We start from the raw sequence: 17,055 nt of genomic DNA on the forward strand, positions 1-17,055 counted from the left end.
AGACCTTACCGCCTTTACAAAAAAGCCTCAAGCCCTAACCCTAAAAATCCTCGAAACCCCTACAGACATAACCCAAAATATTTACCACACTAAACACCTGAAGACCTATGCCTAAATCTCCTAACCCAATAAATTAAGACGTTCAAATCCCAAGCCCACAAAATTAAGACGTTCAAATCCCAAGCCCAAAAAACATGAATCTCAAAACCTAAACCCAAAAACTAAAACCTAAAAACCCAAAAACCTAAACCCAAAAACGCTCCAAACACTAATCCAAAAAAATAAGACGCTCAAAGCACTAACACAAAATATTAAGATGCTCAAAACCCTAACGCAAAAAATTAAGATGCTCCAAACCCTAACCCAAAAAATTAGGACACTCAAAACCCTAACCCTGGAGAACCTAACCTGAAAAAATAAATAAATAAATAAATAAATAAAACTAAAATTTTAAAACCCTAACCCTAAATAATTGACCAAAAAGAAAATCCTAAGACCCTAACCCTAAAAACCCTTTCAACACTACAACCCATAAACTCTAAAACCCTAACACACTAACCCTGAAAAACTTAAAACCTTAACCCCCAAATCCCTAAAATACTAACCGTTAAAAATCCAAACCTAAACAACTTAAAATCCTAAACATAAACCCTGAGAACACTTACGCTGAAACCCAACGCTAGTGCCCTACCCCTGAAACCTTAAAAGCGTCAATCAATCTTTGGAAAATAACATAGGCTCAGGAGAGGATCTCACTACGCTTATCCTGACTCTTACTCTGACCCTAACCCTAACCCTAACCCTAACCCTAACCCTAAACCTAACCCTAACCCTAACCCTAATCCTAACCCTAACCCTAACCCTAACCCTAACCCTAACCCTAACCCTAACCCTAACCCTAACCCTAACCCTAACCCTGAAACTTTAAAAGCGTCAATCAATCTTTGGAAAATAACATAGCCTCAGGAGAGGATCTCATTACCCTAACCCTAACCCTAACCCTAACCCTAACCCTAACCCTAACCCTAACCCTAACCCTAACCCTAACCCTAACCCTAACCCTAACCCTAACCCAAGCCCCATGGACCCCCCCCGGTGCGCCCCGCAAATTCTTCCCCCCGGCAACCGAAACCCGCAAACTTGGTTCCCCCCTCATTTTGGTTCCTCCCCCGGTGCGCCCCGCAAATGGGTCCCCCCGGCAAGCGCACCCCGCACACTTGGTTCCCCCTTCATTTTGGTTCCCCCCCGGTGCGCTCCGCAAATGCGTCCCCCCGGCAACAGCACCCCGCACACTTGGTTCCCCCCTCATTTTGGTTCCTCCCCCGGTGCGCCTCGCAAATGCGTCCCCCCGGCAAGCGCACCCCGCACACTTGGTTTTCCCCTCATTTTGGTTCCCCCCAACCCTTGGGGTCCCCCCAAGCCCCATGGACCCCCCCCCCCTTGGTGCCCCCCCCCAATTTTGTACCCCCTGCCGTCCTACCCGTGCCCGCAGCAGCCGCTCGCGCTCCGCCAGCGCCTCCCGCACCCGACACTGCATCTCGGCCAGGTGGAGGCAGGCGCTGGGGGGGGGGGGAATAAATTGGGGGGGGTCAATTTGGGGGGGGTCTGGGGGCATTTGGGGGGCTGGGGGCGCATTTAGGGGGCGGAGGGCACTGGTTCTCACCTGGAGGACTCGGCGTCGAGCCCCCCCGGGGGCAGCTGCAGGGCCAGGATGCCTGGGGGGGTGCGGGGGGGGGCATGTCAGCACCCCCCAGACCGAAACCCCAAAACCGCTGCCGTTGACCCCTAAACCGCCGCCGTTGACCCCAAGGTGGCCGCTGGTGACGCCGGTAGGGCCACCGGGCGCCCCGCGGGCCACTGGGAGCGGAAGACGGGCATGAAGCTGCCGGTGGACGGCGGCCACGCTAAAATGCTAGGTCAGCCGCGGGTTGGGGCTCTGGGGGGGGCACCCCATAGGGTCACATCCCCCCCAAAACCCCCCCGGCCTCATAGAGACCCCCCCCAGCCCCAAAGATCCCACCCCAAACCCTGTAGGTGCTCCTACAAACCCTACAGGCACCTTCTCCAGATGTTCCCCACAACCTCCCAGCCCCACAAGTGCAATGTGTCCGGGCGGCGCCGCGCTAAAATGTGTCCGGGCGGCGTCGCGCTAAAATGTGCCCTAACCCTAACCCTAACCCTAACCCTAACCCTGCATTTCCAGGCATGCTCTGGGCACCCAACATGGCCTCCCGGAAGCCTGGTGCCGGAAAACTATATTTACCAGCATTCCTTGGACAGCCGGCACAGCCAATCACGGGCCGAGTTTTCAAGAATTACATTTACCAGCACGCACTGTAACCCTAGACCTTACCGCCTTTACAAAAAAGCCTCAAGCCCTAACCCTAAAAATCCTCGAAACCCCTACAGACATAACCCAAAATATTTACCACACTAAACACCTGAAGACCTATGCCTAAATCTCCTAACCCAATAAATTAAGACGTTCAAATCCCAAGCCCACAAAATTAAGACGTTCAAATCCCAAGCCCAAAAAACATGAATCTCAAAACCTAAACCCAAAAACTAAAACCTAAAAACCCAAAAACCTAAACCCAAAAACGCTCCAAACACTAATCCAAAAAAATAAGACGCTCAAAGCACTAACACAAAATATTAAGATGCTCAAAACCCTAACGCAAAAAATTAAGATGCTCCAAACCCTAACCCAAAAAATTAGGACACTCAAAACCCTAACCCTGGAGAACCTAACCTGAAAAAATAAATAAATAAATAAATAAATAAAACTAAAATTTTAAAACCCTAACCCTAAATAATTGACCAAAAAGAAAATCCTAAGACCCTAACCCTAAAAAACCTTTCAACACTACAACCCATAAACTCTAAAACCCTAACACACTAACCCTGAAAAACTTAAAACCTTAACCCCCAAATCCCTAAAATACTAACCGTTAAAAATCCAAACCTAAACAACTTAAAATCCTAAACATAAACCCTGAGAACACTTACGCTGAAACCCAACGCTAGTGCCCTACCCCTGAAACCTTAAAAGCGTCAATCAATCTTTGGAAAATAACATAGGCTCAGGAGAGGATCTCACTACGCTTACCCTGACTCTTACTCTGACCCTAACCCTAACCCTAACCCTAACCCTAACCCTAATCCTAACCCTAACCCTAACCCTAACCCTAACCCTAACCCTAACCCTAACCTTAACCCTAACCCTGAAACTTTAAAAGCGTCAATCAATCTTTGGAAAATAACATAGCCTCAGGAGAGGATCTCACTACGCTTACCCTGACTCTGACTCTGACACTAACCCTAACCCTAACCCTAACCCTAACCCTAACCCTAACCCAAGCCCCATGGACCCCCCCCGGTGCGCCCCGCAAATTCTTCCCCCCGGCAACCGAAACCCGCAAACTTGGTTCCCCCCTCATTTTGGTTCCTCCCCCGGTGCGCCCCGCAAATGGGTCCCCCCGGCAAGCGCACCCCGCACACTTGGTTCCCCCTTCATTTTGGTTCCCCCCCGGTGCGCTCCGCAAATGCGTCCCCCCGGCAACAGCACCCCGCACACTTGGTTCCCCCCTCATTTTGGTTCCTCCCCCGGTGCGCCTCGCAAATGCGTCCCCCCGGCAAGCGCACCCCGCACACTTGGTTTTCCCCTCATTTTGGTTCCCCCCAACCCTTGGGGTCCCCCCAAGCCCCATGGACCCGCCCCCCCCTTGGTGCCCCTCCCCAATTTTGTACCCCCTGCCGTCCTACCCGTGCCCGCAGCAGCCGCTCGCGCTCCGCCAGCGCCTCCCGCACCCGACACTGCATCTCGGCCAGGTGGAGGCAGGCGCTGGGGGGGGGGGAATAAATTGGGGGGGGTCAATTTGGGGGGGGTCTGGGGGCATTTGGGGGGCTGGGGGCGCATTTAGGGGGCGGAGGGCACTGGTTCTCACCTGGAGGACTCGGCGTCGAGCCCCCCCGGGGGCAGCTGCAGGGCCAGGATGCCTGGGGGGGTGCGGGGGGGGGCATGTCAGCACCCCCCAGACCGAAACCCCAAAACCGCTGCCGTTGACCCCAAAACCGCCGCCGTTGACCCCAAGGTGGCCGCTGGTGACGCCGGTAGGGCCACCGGGCGCCCCGCGGGCCACTGGGAGCGGAAGACGGGCATGAAGCTGCCGGTGGACGGCGGCCACGCTAAAATGCTAGGTCAGCCGCGGGTTGGGGCTCTGGGGGGGGCACCCCATAGGGTCACATCCCCCCCAAAACCCCCCCGGCCTCATAGAGACCCCCCCCAGCCCCAAAGATCCCACCCCAAACCCTGTAGGTGCTCCTACAAACCCTACAGGCACCTTCTCCAGATGTTCCCCACAACCTCCCAGCCCCACAAGTGCAATGTGTCCGGGCGGCGCCGCGCTAAAATGTGTCCGGGCGGCGTCGCGCTAAAATGTGCCCTAACCCTAACCCTAACCCTAACCCTAACCCTGCATTTCCAGGCATGCTCTGGGCACCCAACATGGCCTCCCGGAAGCCTGGTGCCGGAAAACTATATTTACCAGCATTCCTTGGACAGCCGGCACAGCCAATCACGGGCCGAGTTTTCAAGAATTACATTTACCAGCACGCACTGTAACCCTAGCCCTTACCGCCTTTACAAAAAAGCCTCAAGCCCTAACCCTAAAAATCCTCGAAACCCCTACAGACATAACCCAAAATATTTACCACACTAAACACCTGAAGACCTATGCCTAAATCTCCTAACCCAATAAATTAAGACGTTCAAATCCCAAGCCCACAAAATTAAGACGTTCAAATCCCAAGCCCAAAAAACATGAATCTCAAAACCTAAACCCAAAAACTAAAACCTAAAAACCCAAAAACCTAAACCCAAAAACGCTCCAAACACTAATCCAAAAAAATAAGACGCTCAAAGCACTAACACAAAATATTAAGATGCTCAAAACCCTAACGCAAAAAATTAAGATGCTCCAAACCCTAACCCAAAAAATTAGGACACTCAAAACCCTAACCCTGGAGAACCTAACCTGAAAAAATAAATAAATAAATAAATAAATAAAACTAAAATTTTAAAACCCTAACCCTAAATAATTGACCAAAAAGAAAATCCTAAGACCCTAACCCTAAAAAACCTTTCAACACTACAACCCATAAACTCTAAAACCCTAACACACTAACCCTGAAAAACTTAAAACCTTAACCCCCAAATCCCTAAAATACTAACCGTTAAAAATCCAAACCTAAACAACTTAAAATCCTAAACATAAACCCTGAGAACACTTACGCTGAAACCCAACGCTAGTGCCCTACCCCTGAAACCTTAAAAGCGTCAATCAATCTTTGGAAAATAACATAGGCTCAGGAGAGGATCTCACTACGCTTACCCTGACTCTTACTCTGACCCTAACCCTAACCCTAACCCTAACCCTAACCCTAATCCTAACCCTAACCCTAACCCTAACCCTAACCCTAACCCTAACCCTAACCTTAACCCTAACCCTGAAACTTTAAAAGCGTCAATCAATCTTTGGAAAATAACATAGCCTCAGGAGAGGATCTCACTACGCTTACCCTGACTCTGACTCTGACACTAACCCTAACCCTAACCCTAACCCTAACCCTAACCCTAACCCAAGCCCCATGGACCCCCCCCGGTGCGCCCCGCAAATTCTTCCCCCCGGCAACCGAAACCCGCAAACTTGGTTCCCCCCTCATTTTGGTTCCTCCCCCGGTGCGCCCCGCAAATGGGTCCCCCCGGCAAGCGCACCCCGCACACTTGGTTCCCCCTTCATTTTGGTTCCCCCCCGGTGCGCTCCGCAAATGCGTCCCCCCGGCAACAGCACCCCGCACACTTGGTTCCCCCCTCATTTTGGTTCCTCCCCCGGTGCGCCTCGCAAATGCGTCCCCCCGGCAAGCGCACCCCGCACACTTGGTTTTCCCCTCATTTTGGTTCCCCCCAACCCTTGGGGTCCCCCCAAGCCCCATGGACCCGCCCCCCCCTTGGTGCCCCTCCCCAATTTTGTACCCCCTGCCGTCCTACCCGTGCCCGCAGCAGCCGCTCGCGCTCCGCCAGCGCCTCCCGCACCCGACACTGCATCTCGGCCAGGTGGAGGCAGGCGCTGGGGGGGGGGGAATAAATTGGGGGGGGTCAATTTGGGGGGGGTCTGGGGGCATTTGGGGGGCTGGGGGCGCATTTAGGGGGCGGAGGGCACTGGTTCTCACCTGGAGGACTCGGCGTCGAGCCCCCCCGGGGGCAGCTGCAGGGCCAGGATGCCTGGGGGGGTGCGGGGGGGGGCATGTCAGCACCCCCCAGACCGAAACCCCAAAACCGCTGCCGTTGACCCCAAAACCGCCGCCGTTGACCCCAAGGTGGCCGCTGGTGACGCCGGTAGGGCCACCGGGCGCCCCGCGGGCCACTGGGAGCGGAAGACGGGCATGAAGCTGCCGGTGGACGGCGGCCACGCTAAAATGCTAGGTCAGCCGCGGGTTGGGGCTCTGGGGGGGGCACCCCATAGGGTCACATCCCCCCCAAAACCCCCCCGGCCTCATAGAGACCCCCCCCAGCCCCAAAGATCCCACCCCAAACCCTGTAGGTGCTCCTACAAACCCTACAGGCACCTTCTCCAGATGTTCCCCACAACCTCCCAGCCCCACAAGTGCAATGTGTCCGGGCGGCGCCGCGCTAAAATGTGTCCGGGCGGCGTCGCGCTAAAATGTGCCCTAACCCTAACCCTAACCCTAACCCTAACCCTGCATTTCCAGGCATGCTCTGGGCACCCAACATGGCCTCCCGGAAGCCTGGTGCCGGAAAACTATATTTACCAGCATTCCTTGGACAGCCGGCACAGCCAATCACGGGCCGAGTTTTCAAGAATTACATTTACCAGCACGCACTGTAACCCTAGCCCTTACCGCCTTTACAAAAAAGCCTCAAGCCCTAACCCTAAAAATCCTCGAAACCCCTACAGACATAACCCAAAATATTTACCACACTAAACACCTGAAGACCTATGCCTAAATCTCCTAACCCAATAAATTAAGACGTTCAAATCCCAAGCCCACAAAATTAAGACGTTCAAATCCCAAGCCCAAAAAACATGAATCTCAAAACCTAAACCCAAAAACTAAAACCTAAAAACCCAAAAACCTAAACCCAAAAACGCTCCAAACACTAATCCAAAAAAATAAGACGCTCAAAGCACTAACACAAAATATTAAGATGCTCAAAACCCTAACGCAAAAAATTAAGATGCTCCAAACCCTAACCCAAAAAATTAGGACACTCAAAACCCTAACCCTGGAGAACCTAACCTGAAAAAATAAATAAATAAATAAATAAATAAAACTAAAATTTTAAAACCCTAACCCTAAATAATTGACCAAAAAGAAAATCCTAAGACCCTAACCCTAAAAAACCTTTCAACACTACAACCCATAAACTCTAAAACCCTAACACACTAACCCTGAAAAACTTAAAACCTTAACCCCCAAATCCCTAAAATACTAACCGTTAAAAATCCAAACCTAAACAACTTAAAATCCTAAACATAAACCCTGAGAACACTTACGCTGAAACCCAACGCTAGTGCCCTACCCCTGAAACCTTAACAGCGTCTATCAATCTTTGGAAAATAACATAGCCTCAGGAGAGGATCTCACTACGCTTACCCTGACTCTGACTCTGACTCTGACTCTGACACTAACCCTAACCCTAACCCTAACCCTAACCCTAACCCTAACCCTAACCCTAACCCAAGCCCCATGGACCCCCCCCGGTGCGCCCCGCAAATTCGTCCCCCCGGCAACCGAACCCGCAAACTTGGTTCCCCCCTCATTTTGGTTCCTCCCCCGGTGCGCCCCACAAATGGGTCCCCCCGGCAAGCGCACCCCGCACACTTGGTTCCCCCTTCATTTTGGTTCCCCCCCGGTGCGCTCCGCAAATGCGTCCCCCCGGCAACAGCACCCCGCACACTTGGTTCCCCCCTCATTTTGGTTCCTCCCCCGGTGCGCCTCGCAAATGCGTCCCCCCGGCAAGCGCACCCCGCACACTTGGTTTTCCCCTCATTTTGGTTCCCCCCAACCCTTGGGGTCCCCCCAAGCCCCATGGACCCGCCCCCCCCTTGGTGCCCCCCCCCAATTTTGTACCCCCTGCCGTCCTACCCGTGCCCGCAGCAGCCGCTCGCGCTCCGCCAGCGCCTCCCGCACCCGACACTGCATCTCGGCCAGGTGGAGGCAGGCGCTGGGGGGGGGGGAATAAATTGGGGGGGGTCAATTTGGGGGGGGTCTGGGGGCATTTGGGGGGCTGGGGGCGCATTTAGGGGGCGGAGGGCACTGGTTCTCACCTGGAGGACTCGGCGTCGAGCCCCCCCGGGGGCAGCTGCAGGGCCAGGATGCCTGGGGGGGTGCGGGGGGGGGCATGTCAGCACCCCCCAGACCGAAACCCCAAAACCGCTGCCGTTGACCCCAAAACCGCCGCTGTTGACCCCAAGGTGGCCGCTGGTGACGCCGGTAGGGCCACCGGGCGCCCCGCGGGCCACTGGGAGCGGAAGACGGGCATGAAGCTGCCGGTGGACGGCGGCCACGCTAAAATGCTAGGTCAGCCGCGGGTTGGGGCTCTGGGGGGGGCACCCCATAGGGTCACATCCCCCCCAAAACCCCCCCGGCCTCATAGAGACCCCCCCCAGCCCCAAAGATCCCACCCCAAACCCTGTAGGTGCTCCTACAAACCCTACAGGCACCTTCTCCAGATGTTCCCCACAACCTCCCAGCCCCACAAGTGCAATGTGTCCGGGCGGCGCCGCGCTAAAATGTGTCCGGGCGGCGTCGCGCTAAAATGTGCCCTAACCCTAACCCTAACCCTAACCCTAACCCTGCATTTCCAGGCATGCTCTGGGCACCCAACATGGCCTCCCGGAAGCCTGGTGCCGGAAAACTATATTTACCAGCATTCCTTGGACAGCCGGCACAGCCAATCACGGGCCGAGTTTTCAAGAATTACATTTACCAGCACGCACTGTAACCCTAGCCCTTACCGCCTTTACAAAAAAGCCTCAAGCCCTAACCCTAAAAATCCTCGAAACCCCTACAGACATAACCCAAAATATTTACCACACTAAACACCTGAAGACCTATGCCTAAATCTCCTAACCCAATAAATTAAGACGTTCAAATCCCAAGCCCACAAAATTAAGACGTTCAAATCCCAAGCCCAAAAAACATGAATCTCAAAACCTAAACCCAAAAACTAAAACCTAAAAACCCAAAAACCTAAACCCAAAAACGCTCCAAACACTAATCCAAAAAAATAAGACGCTCAAAGCACTAACACAAAATATTAAGATGCTCAAAACCCTAACGCAAAAAATTAAGATGCTCCAAACCCTAACCCAAAAAATTAGGACACTCAAAACCCTAACCCTGGAGAACCTAACCTGAAAAAATAAATAAATAAATAAATAAATAAAACTAAAATTTTAAAACCCTAACCCTAAATAATTGACCAAAAAGAAAATCCTAAGACCCTAACCCTAAAAAACCTTTCAACACTACAACCCATAAACTCTAAAACCCTAACACACTAACCCTGAAAAACTTAAAACCTTAACCCCCAAATCCCTAAAATACTAACCGTTAAAAATCCAAACCTAAACAACTTAAAATCCTAAACATAAACCCTGAGAACACTTACGCTGAAACCCAACGCTAGTGCCCTACCCCTGAAACCTTAAAAGCGTCAATCAATCTTTGGAAAATAACATAGGCTCAGGAGAGGATCTCACTACGCTTACCCTGACTCTTACTCTGACCCTAACCCTAACCCTAACCCTAACCCTAACCCTAAACCTAACCCTAACCCTAACCCTAATCCTAACCCTAACCCTAACCCTAACCCTAACCCTAACCCTAACCCTAACCTTAACCCTAACCCTGAAACTTTAAAAGCGTCAATCAATCTTTGGAAAATAACATAGCCTCAGGAGAGGATCTCACTACGCTTACCCTGACTCTGACTCTGACACTAACCCTAACCCTAACCCTAACCCTAACCCTAACCCTAACCCTAACCCTAACCCTAACCCTAACCCTAACCCTAACCCTAACCCTAACCCAAGCCCCATGGACCCCCCCCGGTGCGCCCCGCAAATTCTTCCCCCCGGCAACCGAAACCCGCAAACTTGGTTCCCCCCTCATTTTGGTTCCTCCCCCGGTGCGCCCCGCAAATGGGTCCCCCCGGCAAGCGCACCCCGCACACTTGGTTCCCCCTTCATTTTGGTTCCCCCCCGGTGCGCTCCGCAAATGCGTCCCCCCGGCAACAGCACCCCGCACACTTGGTTCCCCCCTCATTTTGGTTCCTCCCCCGGTGCGCCTCGCAAATGCGTCCCCCCGGCAAGCGCACCCCGCACACTTGGTTTTCCCCTCATTTTGGTTCCCCCCAACCCTTGGGGTCCCCCCAAGCCCCATGGACCCGCCCCCCCCTTGGTGCCCCTCCCCAATTTTGTACCCCCTGCCGTCCTACCCGTGCCCGCAGCAGCCGCTCGCGCTCCGCCAGCGCCTCCCGCACCCGACACTGCATCTCGGCCAGGTGGAGGCAGGCGCTGGGGGGGGGGGAATAAATTCGGGGGGGTCAATTTGGGGGGGGTCTGGGGGCATTTGGGGGGCTGGGGGCGCATTTAGGGGGCGGAGGGCACTGGTTCTCACCTGGAGGACCCGGCGTCGAGCCCCCCCGGGGGCAGCTGCAGGGCCAGGATGCCTGGGGGGGTGCGGGGGGGGGCATGTCAGCACCCCCCAGACCGAAACCCCAAAACCGCTGCCGTTGACCCCAAAACCGCCGCCGTTGACCCCAAGGTGGCCGCTGGTGACGCCGGTAGGGCCACCGGGCGCCCCGCGGGCCACTGGGAGCGGAAGACGGGCATGAAGCTGCCGGTGGACGGCGGCCACGCTAAAATGCTAGGTCAGCCGCGGGTTGGGGCTCTGGGGGGGGCACCCCATAGGGTCACATCCCCCCCAAAACCCCCCCGGCCTCATAGAGACCCCCCCCAGCCCCAAAGATCCCACCCCAAACCCTGTAGGTGCTCCTACAAACCCTACAGGCACCTTCTCCAGATGTTCCCCACAACCTCCCAGCCCCACAAGTGCAATGTGTCCGGGCGGCGCCGCGCTAAAATGTGTCCGGGCGGCGTCGCGCTAAAATGTGCCCTAACCCTAACCCTAACCCTAACCCTAACCCTGCATTTCCAGGCATGCTCTGGGCACCCAACATGGCCTCCCGGAAGCCTGGTGCCGGAAAACTATATTTACCAGCATTCCTTGGACAGCCGGCACAGCCAATCACGGGCCGAGTTTTCAAGAATTACATTTACCAGCACGCACTGTAACCCTAGCCCTTACCGCCTTTACAAAAAAGCCTCAAGCCCTAACCCTAAAAATCCTCGAAACCCCTACAGACATAACCCAAAATATTTACCACACTAAACACCTGAAGACCTATGCCTAAATCTCCTAACCCAATAAATTAAGACGTTCAAATCCCAAGCCCACAAAATTAAGACGTTCAAATCCCAAGCCCAAAAAACATGAATCTCAAAACCTAAACCCAAAAACTAAAACCTAAAAACCCAAAAACCTAAACCCAAAAACGCTCCAAACACTAATCCAAAAAAATAAGACGCTCAAAGCACTAACACAAAATATTAAGATGCTCAAAACCCTAACGCAAAAAATTAAGATGCTCCAAACCCTAACCCAAAAAATTAGGACACTCAAAACCCTAACCCTGGAGAACCTAACCTGAAAAAATAAATAAATAAATAAATAAATAAAACTAAAATTTTAAAACCCTAACCCTAAATAATTGACCAAAAAGAAAATCCTAAGACCCTAACCCTAAAAAACCTTTCAACACTACAACCCATAAACTCTAAAACCCTAACACACTAACCCTGAAAAACTTAAAACCTTAACCCCCAAATCCCTAAAATACTAACCGTTAAAAATCCAAACCTAAACAACTTAAAATCCTAAACATAAACCCTGAGAACACTTACGCTGAAACCCAACGCTAGTGCCCTACCCCTGAAACCTTAACAGCGTCTATCAATCTTTGGAAAATAACATAGCCTCAGGAGAGGATCTCACTACGCTTACCCTGACTCTGACTCTGACACTAACCCTAACCCTAACCCTAACCCTAACCCTAACCCTAACCCTAACCCTAACCCTAACCCAAGCCCCATGGACCCCCCCCGGTGCGCCCCTCAAATTCGTCCCCCCGGCAACCGAAACCCGCAAACTTGGTTCCCCCCTCATTTTGGTTCCTCCCCCGGTGCGCCCCACAAATGGGTCCCCCCGGCAAGCGCACCCCGCACACTTGGTTCCCCCTTCATTTTGGTTCCCCCCCGGTGCGCTCCGCAAATGCGTCCCCCCGGCAACAGCACCCCGCACACTTGGTTCCCCCCTCATTTTGGTTCCTCCCCCGGTGCGCCTCGCAAATGCGTCCCCCCGGCAAGCGCACCCCGCACACTTGGTTTTCCCCTCATTTTGGTTCCCCCCAACCCTTGGGGTCCCCCCAAGCCCCATGGACCCGCCCCCCCCTTGGTGCCCCTCCCCAATTTTGTACCCCCTGCCGTCCTACCCGTGCCCGCAGCAGCCGCTCGCGCTCCGCCAGCGCCTCCCGCACCCGACACTGCATCTCGGCCAGGTGGAGGCAGGCGCTGGGGGGGGGGGAATAAATTCGGGGGGGTCAATTTGGGGGGGGTCTGGGGGCATTTGGGGGGCTGGGGGCGCATTTAGGGGGCGGAGGGCACTGGTTCTCACCTGGAGGACCCGGCGTCGAGCCCCCCCGGGGGCAGCTGCAGGGCCAGGATGCCTGGGGGGGTGCGGGGGGGGGCATGTCAGCACCCCCCAGACCGAAACCCCAAAACCGCTGCCGTTGACCCCAAAACCGCCGCCGTTGACCCCAAGGTGGCCGCTGGTGACGCCGGTAGGGCCACCGGGCGCCCCGCGGGCCACTGGGAGCGGAAGACGGGCATGAAGCTGCCGGTGGACGGCGGCCACGCTAAAATGCTAGGTCAGCCGCGGGTTGGGGCTCTGGGGGGGGCACCCCATAGGGTCACATCCCCCCCAAAACCCCCCCGGCCTCATAGAGACCCCCCCCAGCCCCAAAGATCCCACCCCAAACCCTGTAGGTGCTCCTACAAACCCTACAGGCACCTTCTCCAGATGTTCCCCACAACCTCCCAGCCCCACAAGTGCAATGTGTCCGGGCGGCGCCGCGCTAAAATGTGTCCGGGCGGCGTCGCGCTAAAATGTGCCCTAACCCTAACCCTAACCCTAACCCTAACCCTGCATTTCCAGGCATGCTCTGGGCACCCAACATGGCCTCCCGGAAGCCTGGTGCCGGAAAACTATATTTACCAGCATTCCTTGGACAGCCGGCACAGCCAATCACGGGCCGAGTTTTCAAGAATTACATTTACCAGCACGCACTGTAACCCTAGCCCTTACCGCCTTTACAAAAAAGCCTCAAGCCCTAACCCTAAAAATCCTCGAAACCCCTACAGACATAACCCAAAATATTTACCACACTAAACACCTGAAGACCTATGCCTAAATCTCCTAACCCAATAAATTAAGACGTTCAAATCCCAAGCCCACAAAATTAAGACGTTCAAATCCCAAGCCCAAAAAACATGAATCTCAAAACCTAAACCCAAAAACTAAAACCTAAAAACCCAAAAACCTAAACCCAAAAACGCTCCAAACACTAATCCAAAAAAATAAGACGCTCAAAGCACTAACACAAAATATTAAGATGCTCAAAACCCTAACGCAAAAAATTAAGATGCTCCAAACCCTAACCCAAAAAATTAGGACACTCAAAACCCTAACCCTGGAGAACCTAACCTGAAAAAATAAATAAATAAATAAATAAATAAAACTAAAATTTTAAAACCCTAACCCTAAATAATTGACCAAAAAGAAAATCCTAAGACCCTAACCCTAAAAAACCTTTCAACACTACAACCCATAAACTCTAAAACCCTAACACACTAACCCTGAAAAACTTAAAACCTTAACCCCCAAATCCCTAAAATACTAACCGTTAAAAATCCAAACCTAAACAACTTAAAATCCTAAACATAAACCCTGAGAACACTTACGCTGAAACCCAACGCTAGTGCCCTACCCCTGAAACCTTAACAGCGTCTATCAATCTTTGGAAAATAACATAGCCTCAGGAGAGGATCTCACTACGCTTACCCTGACTCTGACTCTGACACTAACCCTAACCCTAACCCTAACCCTAACCCTAACCCTAACCCTAACCCTAACCCTAACCCAAGCCCCATGGACCCCCCCCGGTGCGCCCCTCAAATTCGTCCCCCCGGCAACCGAAACCCGCAAACTTGGTTCCCCCCTCATTTTGGTTCCTCCCCCGGTGCGCCCCACAAATGGGTCCCCCCGGCAAGCGCACCCCGCACACTTGGTTCCCCCTTCATTTTGGTTCCCCCCCGGTGCGCTCCGCAAATGCGTCCCCCCGGCAACAGCACCCCGCACACTTGGTTCCCCCCTCATTTTGGTTCCTCCCCCGGTGCGCCTCGCAAATGCGTCCCCCCGGCAAGCGCACCCCGCACACTTGGTTTTCCCCTCATTTTGGTTCCCCCCAACCCTTGGGGTCCCCCCAAGCCCCATGGACCCGCCCCCCCCTTGGTGCCCCTCCCCAATTTTGTACCCCCTGCCGTCCTACCCGTGCCCGCAGCAGCCGCTCGCGCTCCGCCAGCGCCTCCCGCACCCGACACTGCATCTCGGCCAGGTGGAGGCAGGCGCTGGGGGGGGGGGAATAAATTCGGGGGGGTCAATTTGGGGGGGGTCTGGGGGCATTTGGGGGGCTGGGGGCGCATTTAGGGGGCGGAGGGCACTGGTTCTCACCTGGAGGACCCGGCGTCGAGCCCCCCCGGGGGCAGCTGCAGGGCCAGGATGCCTGGGGGGGTGCGGGGGGGGGCATGTCAGCACCCCCCAGACCGAAACCCCAAAACCGCTGCCGTTGACCCCAAAACCGCCGCCGTTGACCCCAAGGTGGCCGCTGGTGACGCCGGTAGGGCCACCGGGCGCCCCGCGGGCCACTGGGAGCGGAAGACGGGCATGAAGCTGCCGGTGGACGGCGGCCACGCTAAAATGCTAGGTCAGCCGCGGGTTGGGGCTCTGGGGGGGGCACCCCATAGGGTCACATCCCCCCCAAAACCCCCCCGGCCTCATAGAGACCCCCCCCAGCCCCAAAGATCCCACCCCAAACCCTGTAGGTGCTCCTACAAACCCTACAGGCACCTTCTCCAGATGTTCCCCACAACCTCCCAGCCCCACAAGTGCAATGTGTCCGGGCGGCGCCGCGCTAAAATGTGTCCGGGCGGCGTCGCGCTAAAATGTGCCCTAACCCTAACCCTAACCCTAACCCTAACCCTGCATTTCCAGGCATGCTCTGGGCACCCAACATGGCCTCCCGGAAGCCTGGTGCCGGAAAACTATATTTACCAGCATTCCTTGGACAGCCGGCACAGCCAATCACGGGCCGAGTTTTCAAGAATTACATTTACCAGCACGCACTGTAACCCTAGCCCTTACCGCCTTTACAAAAAAGCCTCAAGCCCTAACCCTAAAAATCCTCGAAACCCCTACAGACATAACCCAAAATATTTACCACACTAAACACCTGAAGACCTATGCCTAAATCTCCTAACCCAATAAATTAAGACGTTCAAATCCCAAGCCCACAAAATTAAGACGTTCAAATCCCAAGCCTAAAAAACATGAATCTCAAAACCTAAACCCAAAAACTAAAACCTAAAAACCCAAAAACCTAAACCCAAAAACGCTCCAAACACTAATCCAAAAAAATAAGACGCTCAAAGCACTAACACAAAATATTAAGATGCTCAAAACCCTAACGCAAAAAATTAAGATGCTCCAAACCCTAACCCAAAAAATTAGGACACTCAAAACCCTAACCCTGGAGAACCTAACCTGAAAAAATAAATAAATAAATAAATAAATAAAACTAAAATTTTAAAACCCTAACCCTAAATAATTGACCAAAAAGAAAATCCTAAGACCCTAACCCTAAAAAACCTTTCAACACTACAACCCATAAACTCTAAAACCCTAACACACTAACCCTGAAAAACTTAAAACCTTAACCCCCAAATCCCTAAAATACTAACCGTTAAAAATCCAAACCTAAACAACTTAAAATCCTAAACATAAACCCTGAGAACACTTACGCTGAAACCCAACGCTAGTGCCCTACCCCTGAAACCTTAAAAGCGTCAATCAATCTTTGGAAAATAACATAGGCTCAGGAGAGGATCTCACTACGCTTACCCTGACTCTGACTCTGACACTAACCCTAACCCTAACCCTAACCCTAACCCTAACCCTAACCCTAACCCTAACCCTAACCCTAACCCTAACCCTAACCCTAACCCTAACCCTAACCCTAACCCAAGCCCCATGGACCCCCCCCGGTGCGCCCCGCAAATTCTTCCCCCCGGCAACCGAAACCCGCAAACTTGGTTCCCCCCTCATTTTGGTTCCTCCCCCGGTGCGCCCCGCAAATGGGTCCCCCCGGCAAGCGCACCCCGCACACTTGGTTCCCCCTTCATTTTGGTTCCCCCCCCGGTGCGCTCCGCAAATGCGTCCCCCCGGCAACAGCACCCCGCACACTTGGTTCCCCCCTCATTTTGGTTCCTAACCCGGTGCGCCTCGCAAATGCGTCCCCCCGGCAATCGCACCCCGCACACTTGGTTTTCCCCTCATTTTGGTTCCCCCCAACCCTTGGGGTCCCCCCAAGCCCCATGGACCACACCCCCCTTGGTGCCCCCCCCCAATTTTGTACCCCCTGCCGTCCTACCCGTGCCCGCAGCAGCCGCTCGCGCTCCGCCAGCGCCTCCCGCACCCGACACTGCATCTCGGCCAGGTGGAGGCAGGCGCTGGGGGGGGGGGGAATAAATTGGGGGGGGTCAATTTGGGGGGGGTCTGGGGGCATTTGGGGGG

This window comes from Anas platyrhynchos, chromosome 36, assembly GCF_047663525.1.
Source record: "Anas platyrhynchos isolate ZD024472 breed Pekin duck chromosome 36, IASCAAS_PekinDuck_T2T, whole genome shotgun sequence".
Classification (NCBI taxonomy): domain Eukaryota; kingdom Metazoa; phylum Chordata; class Aves; order Anseriformes; family Anatidae; genus Anas; species Anas platyrhynchos.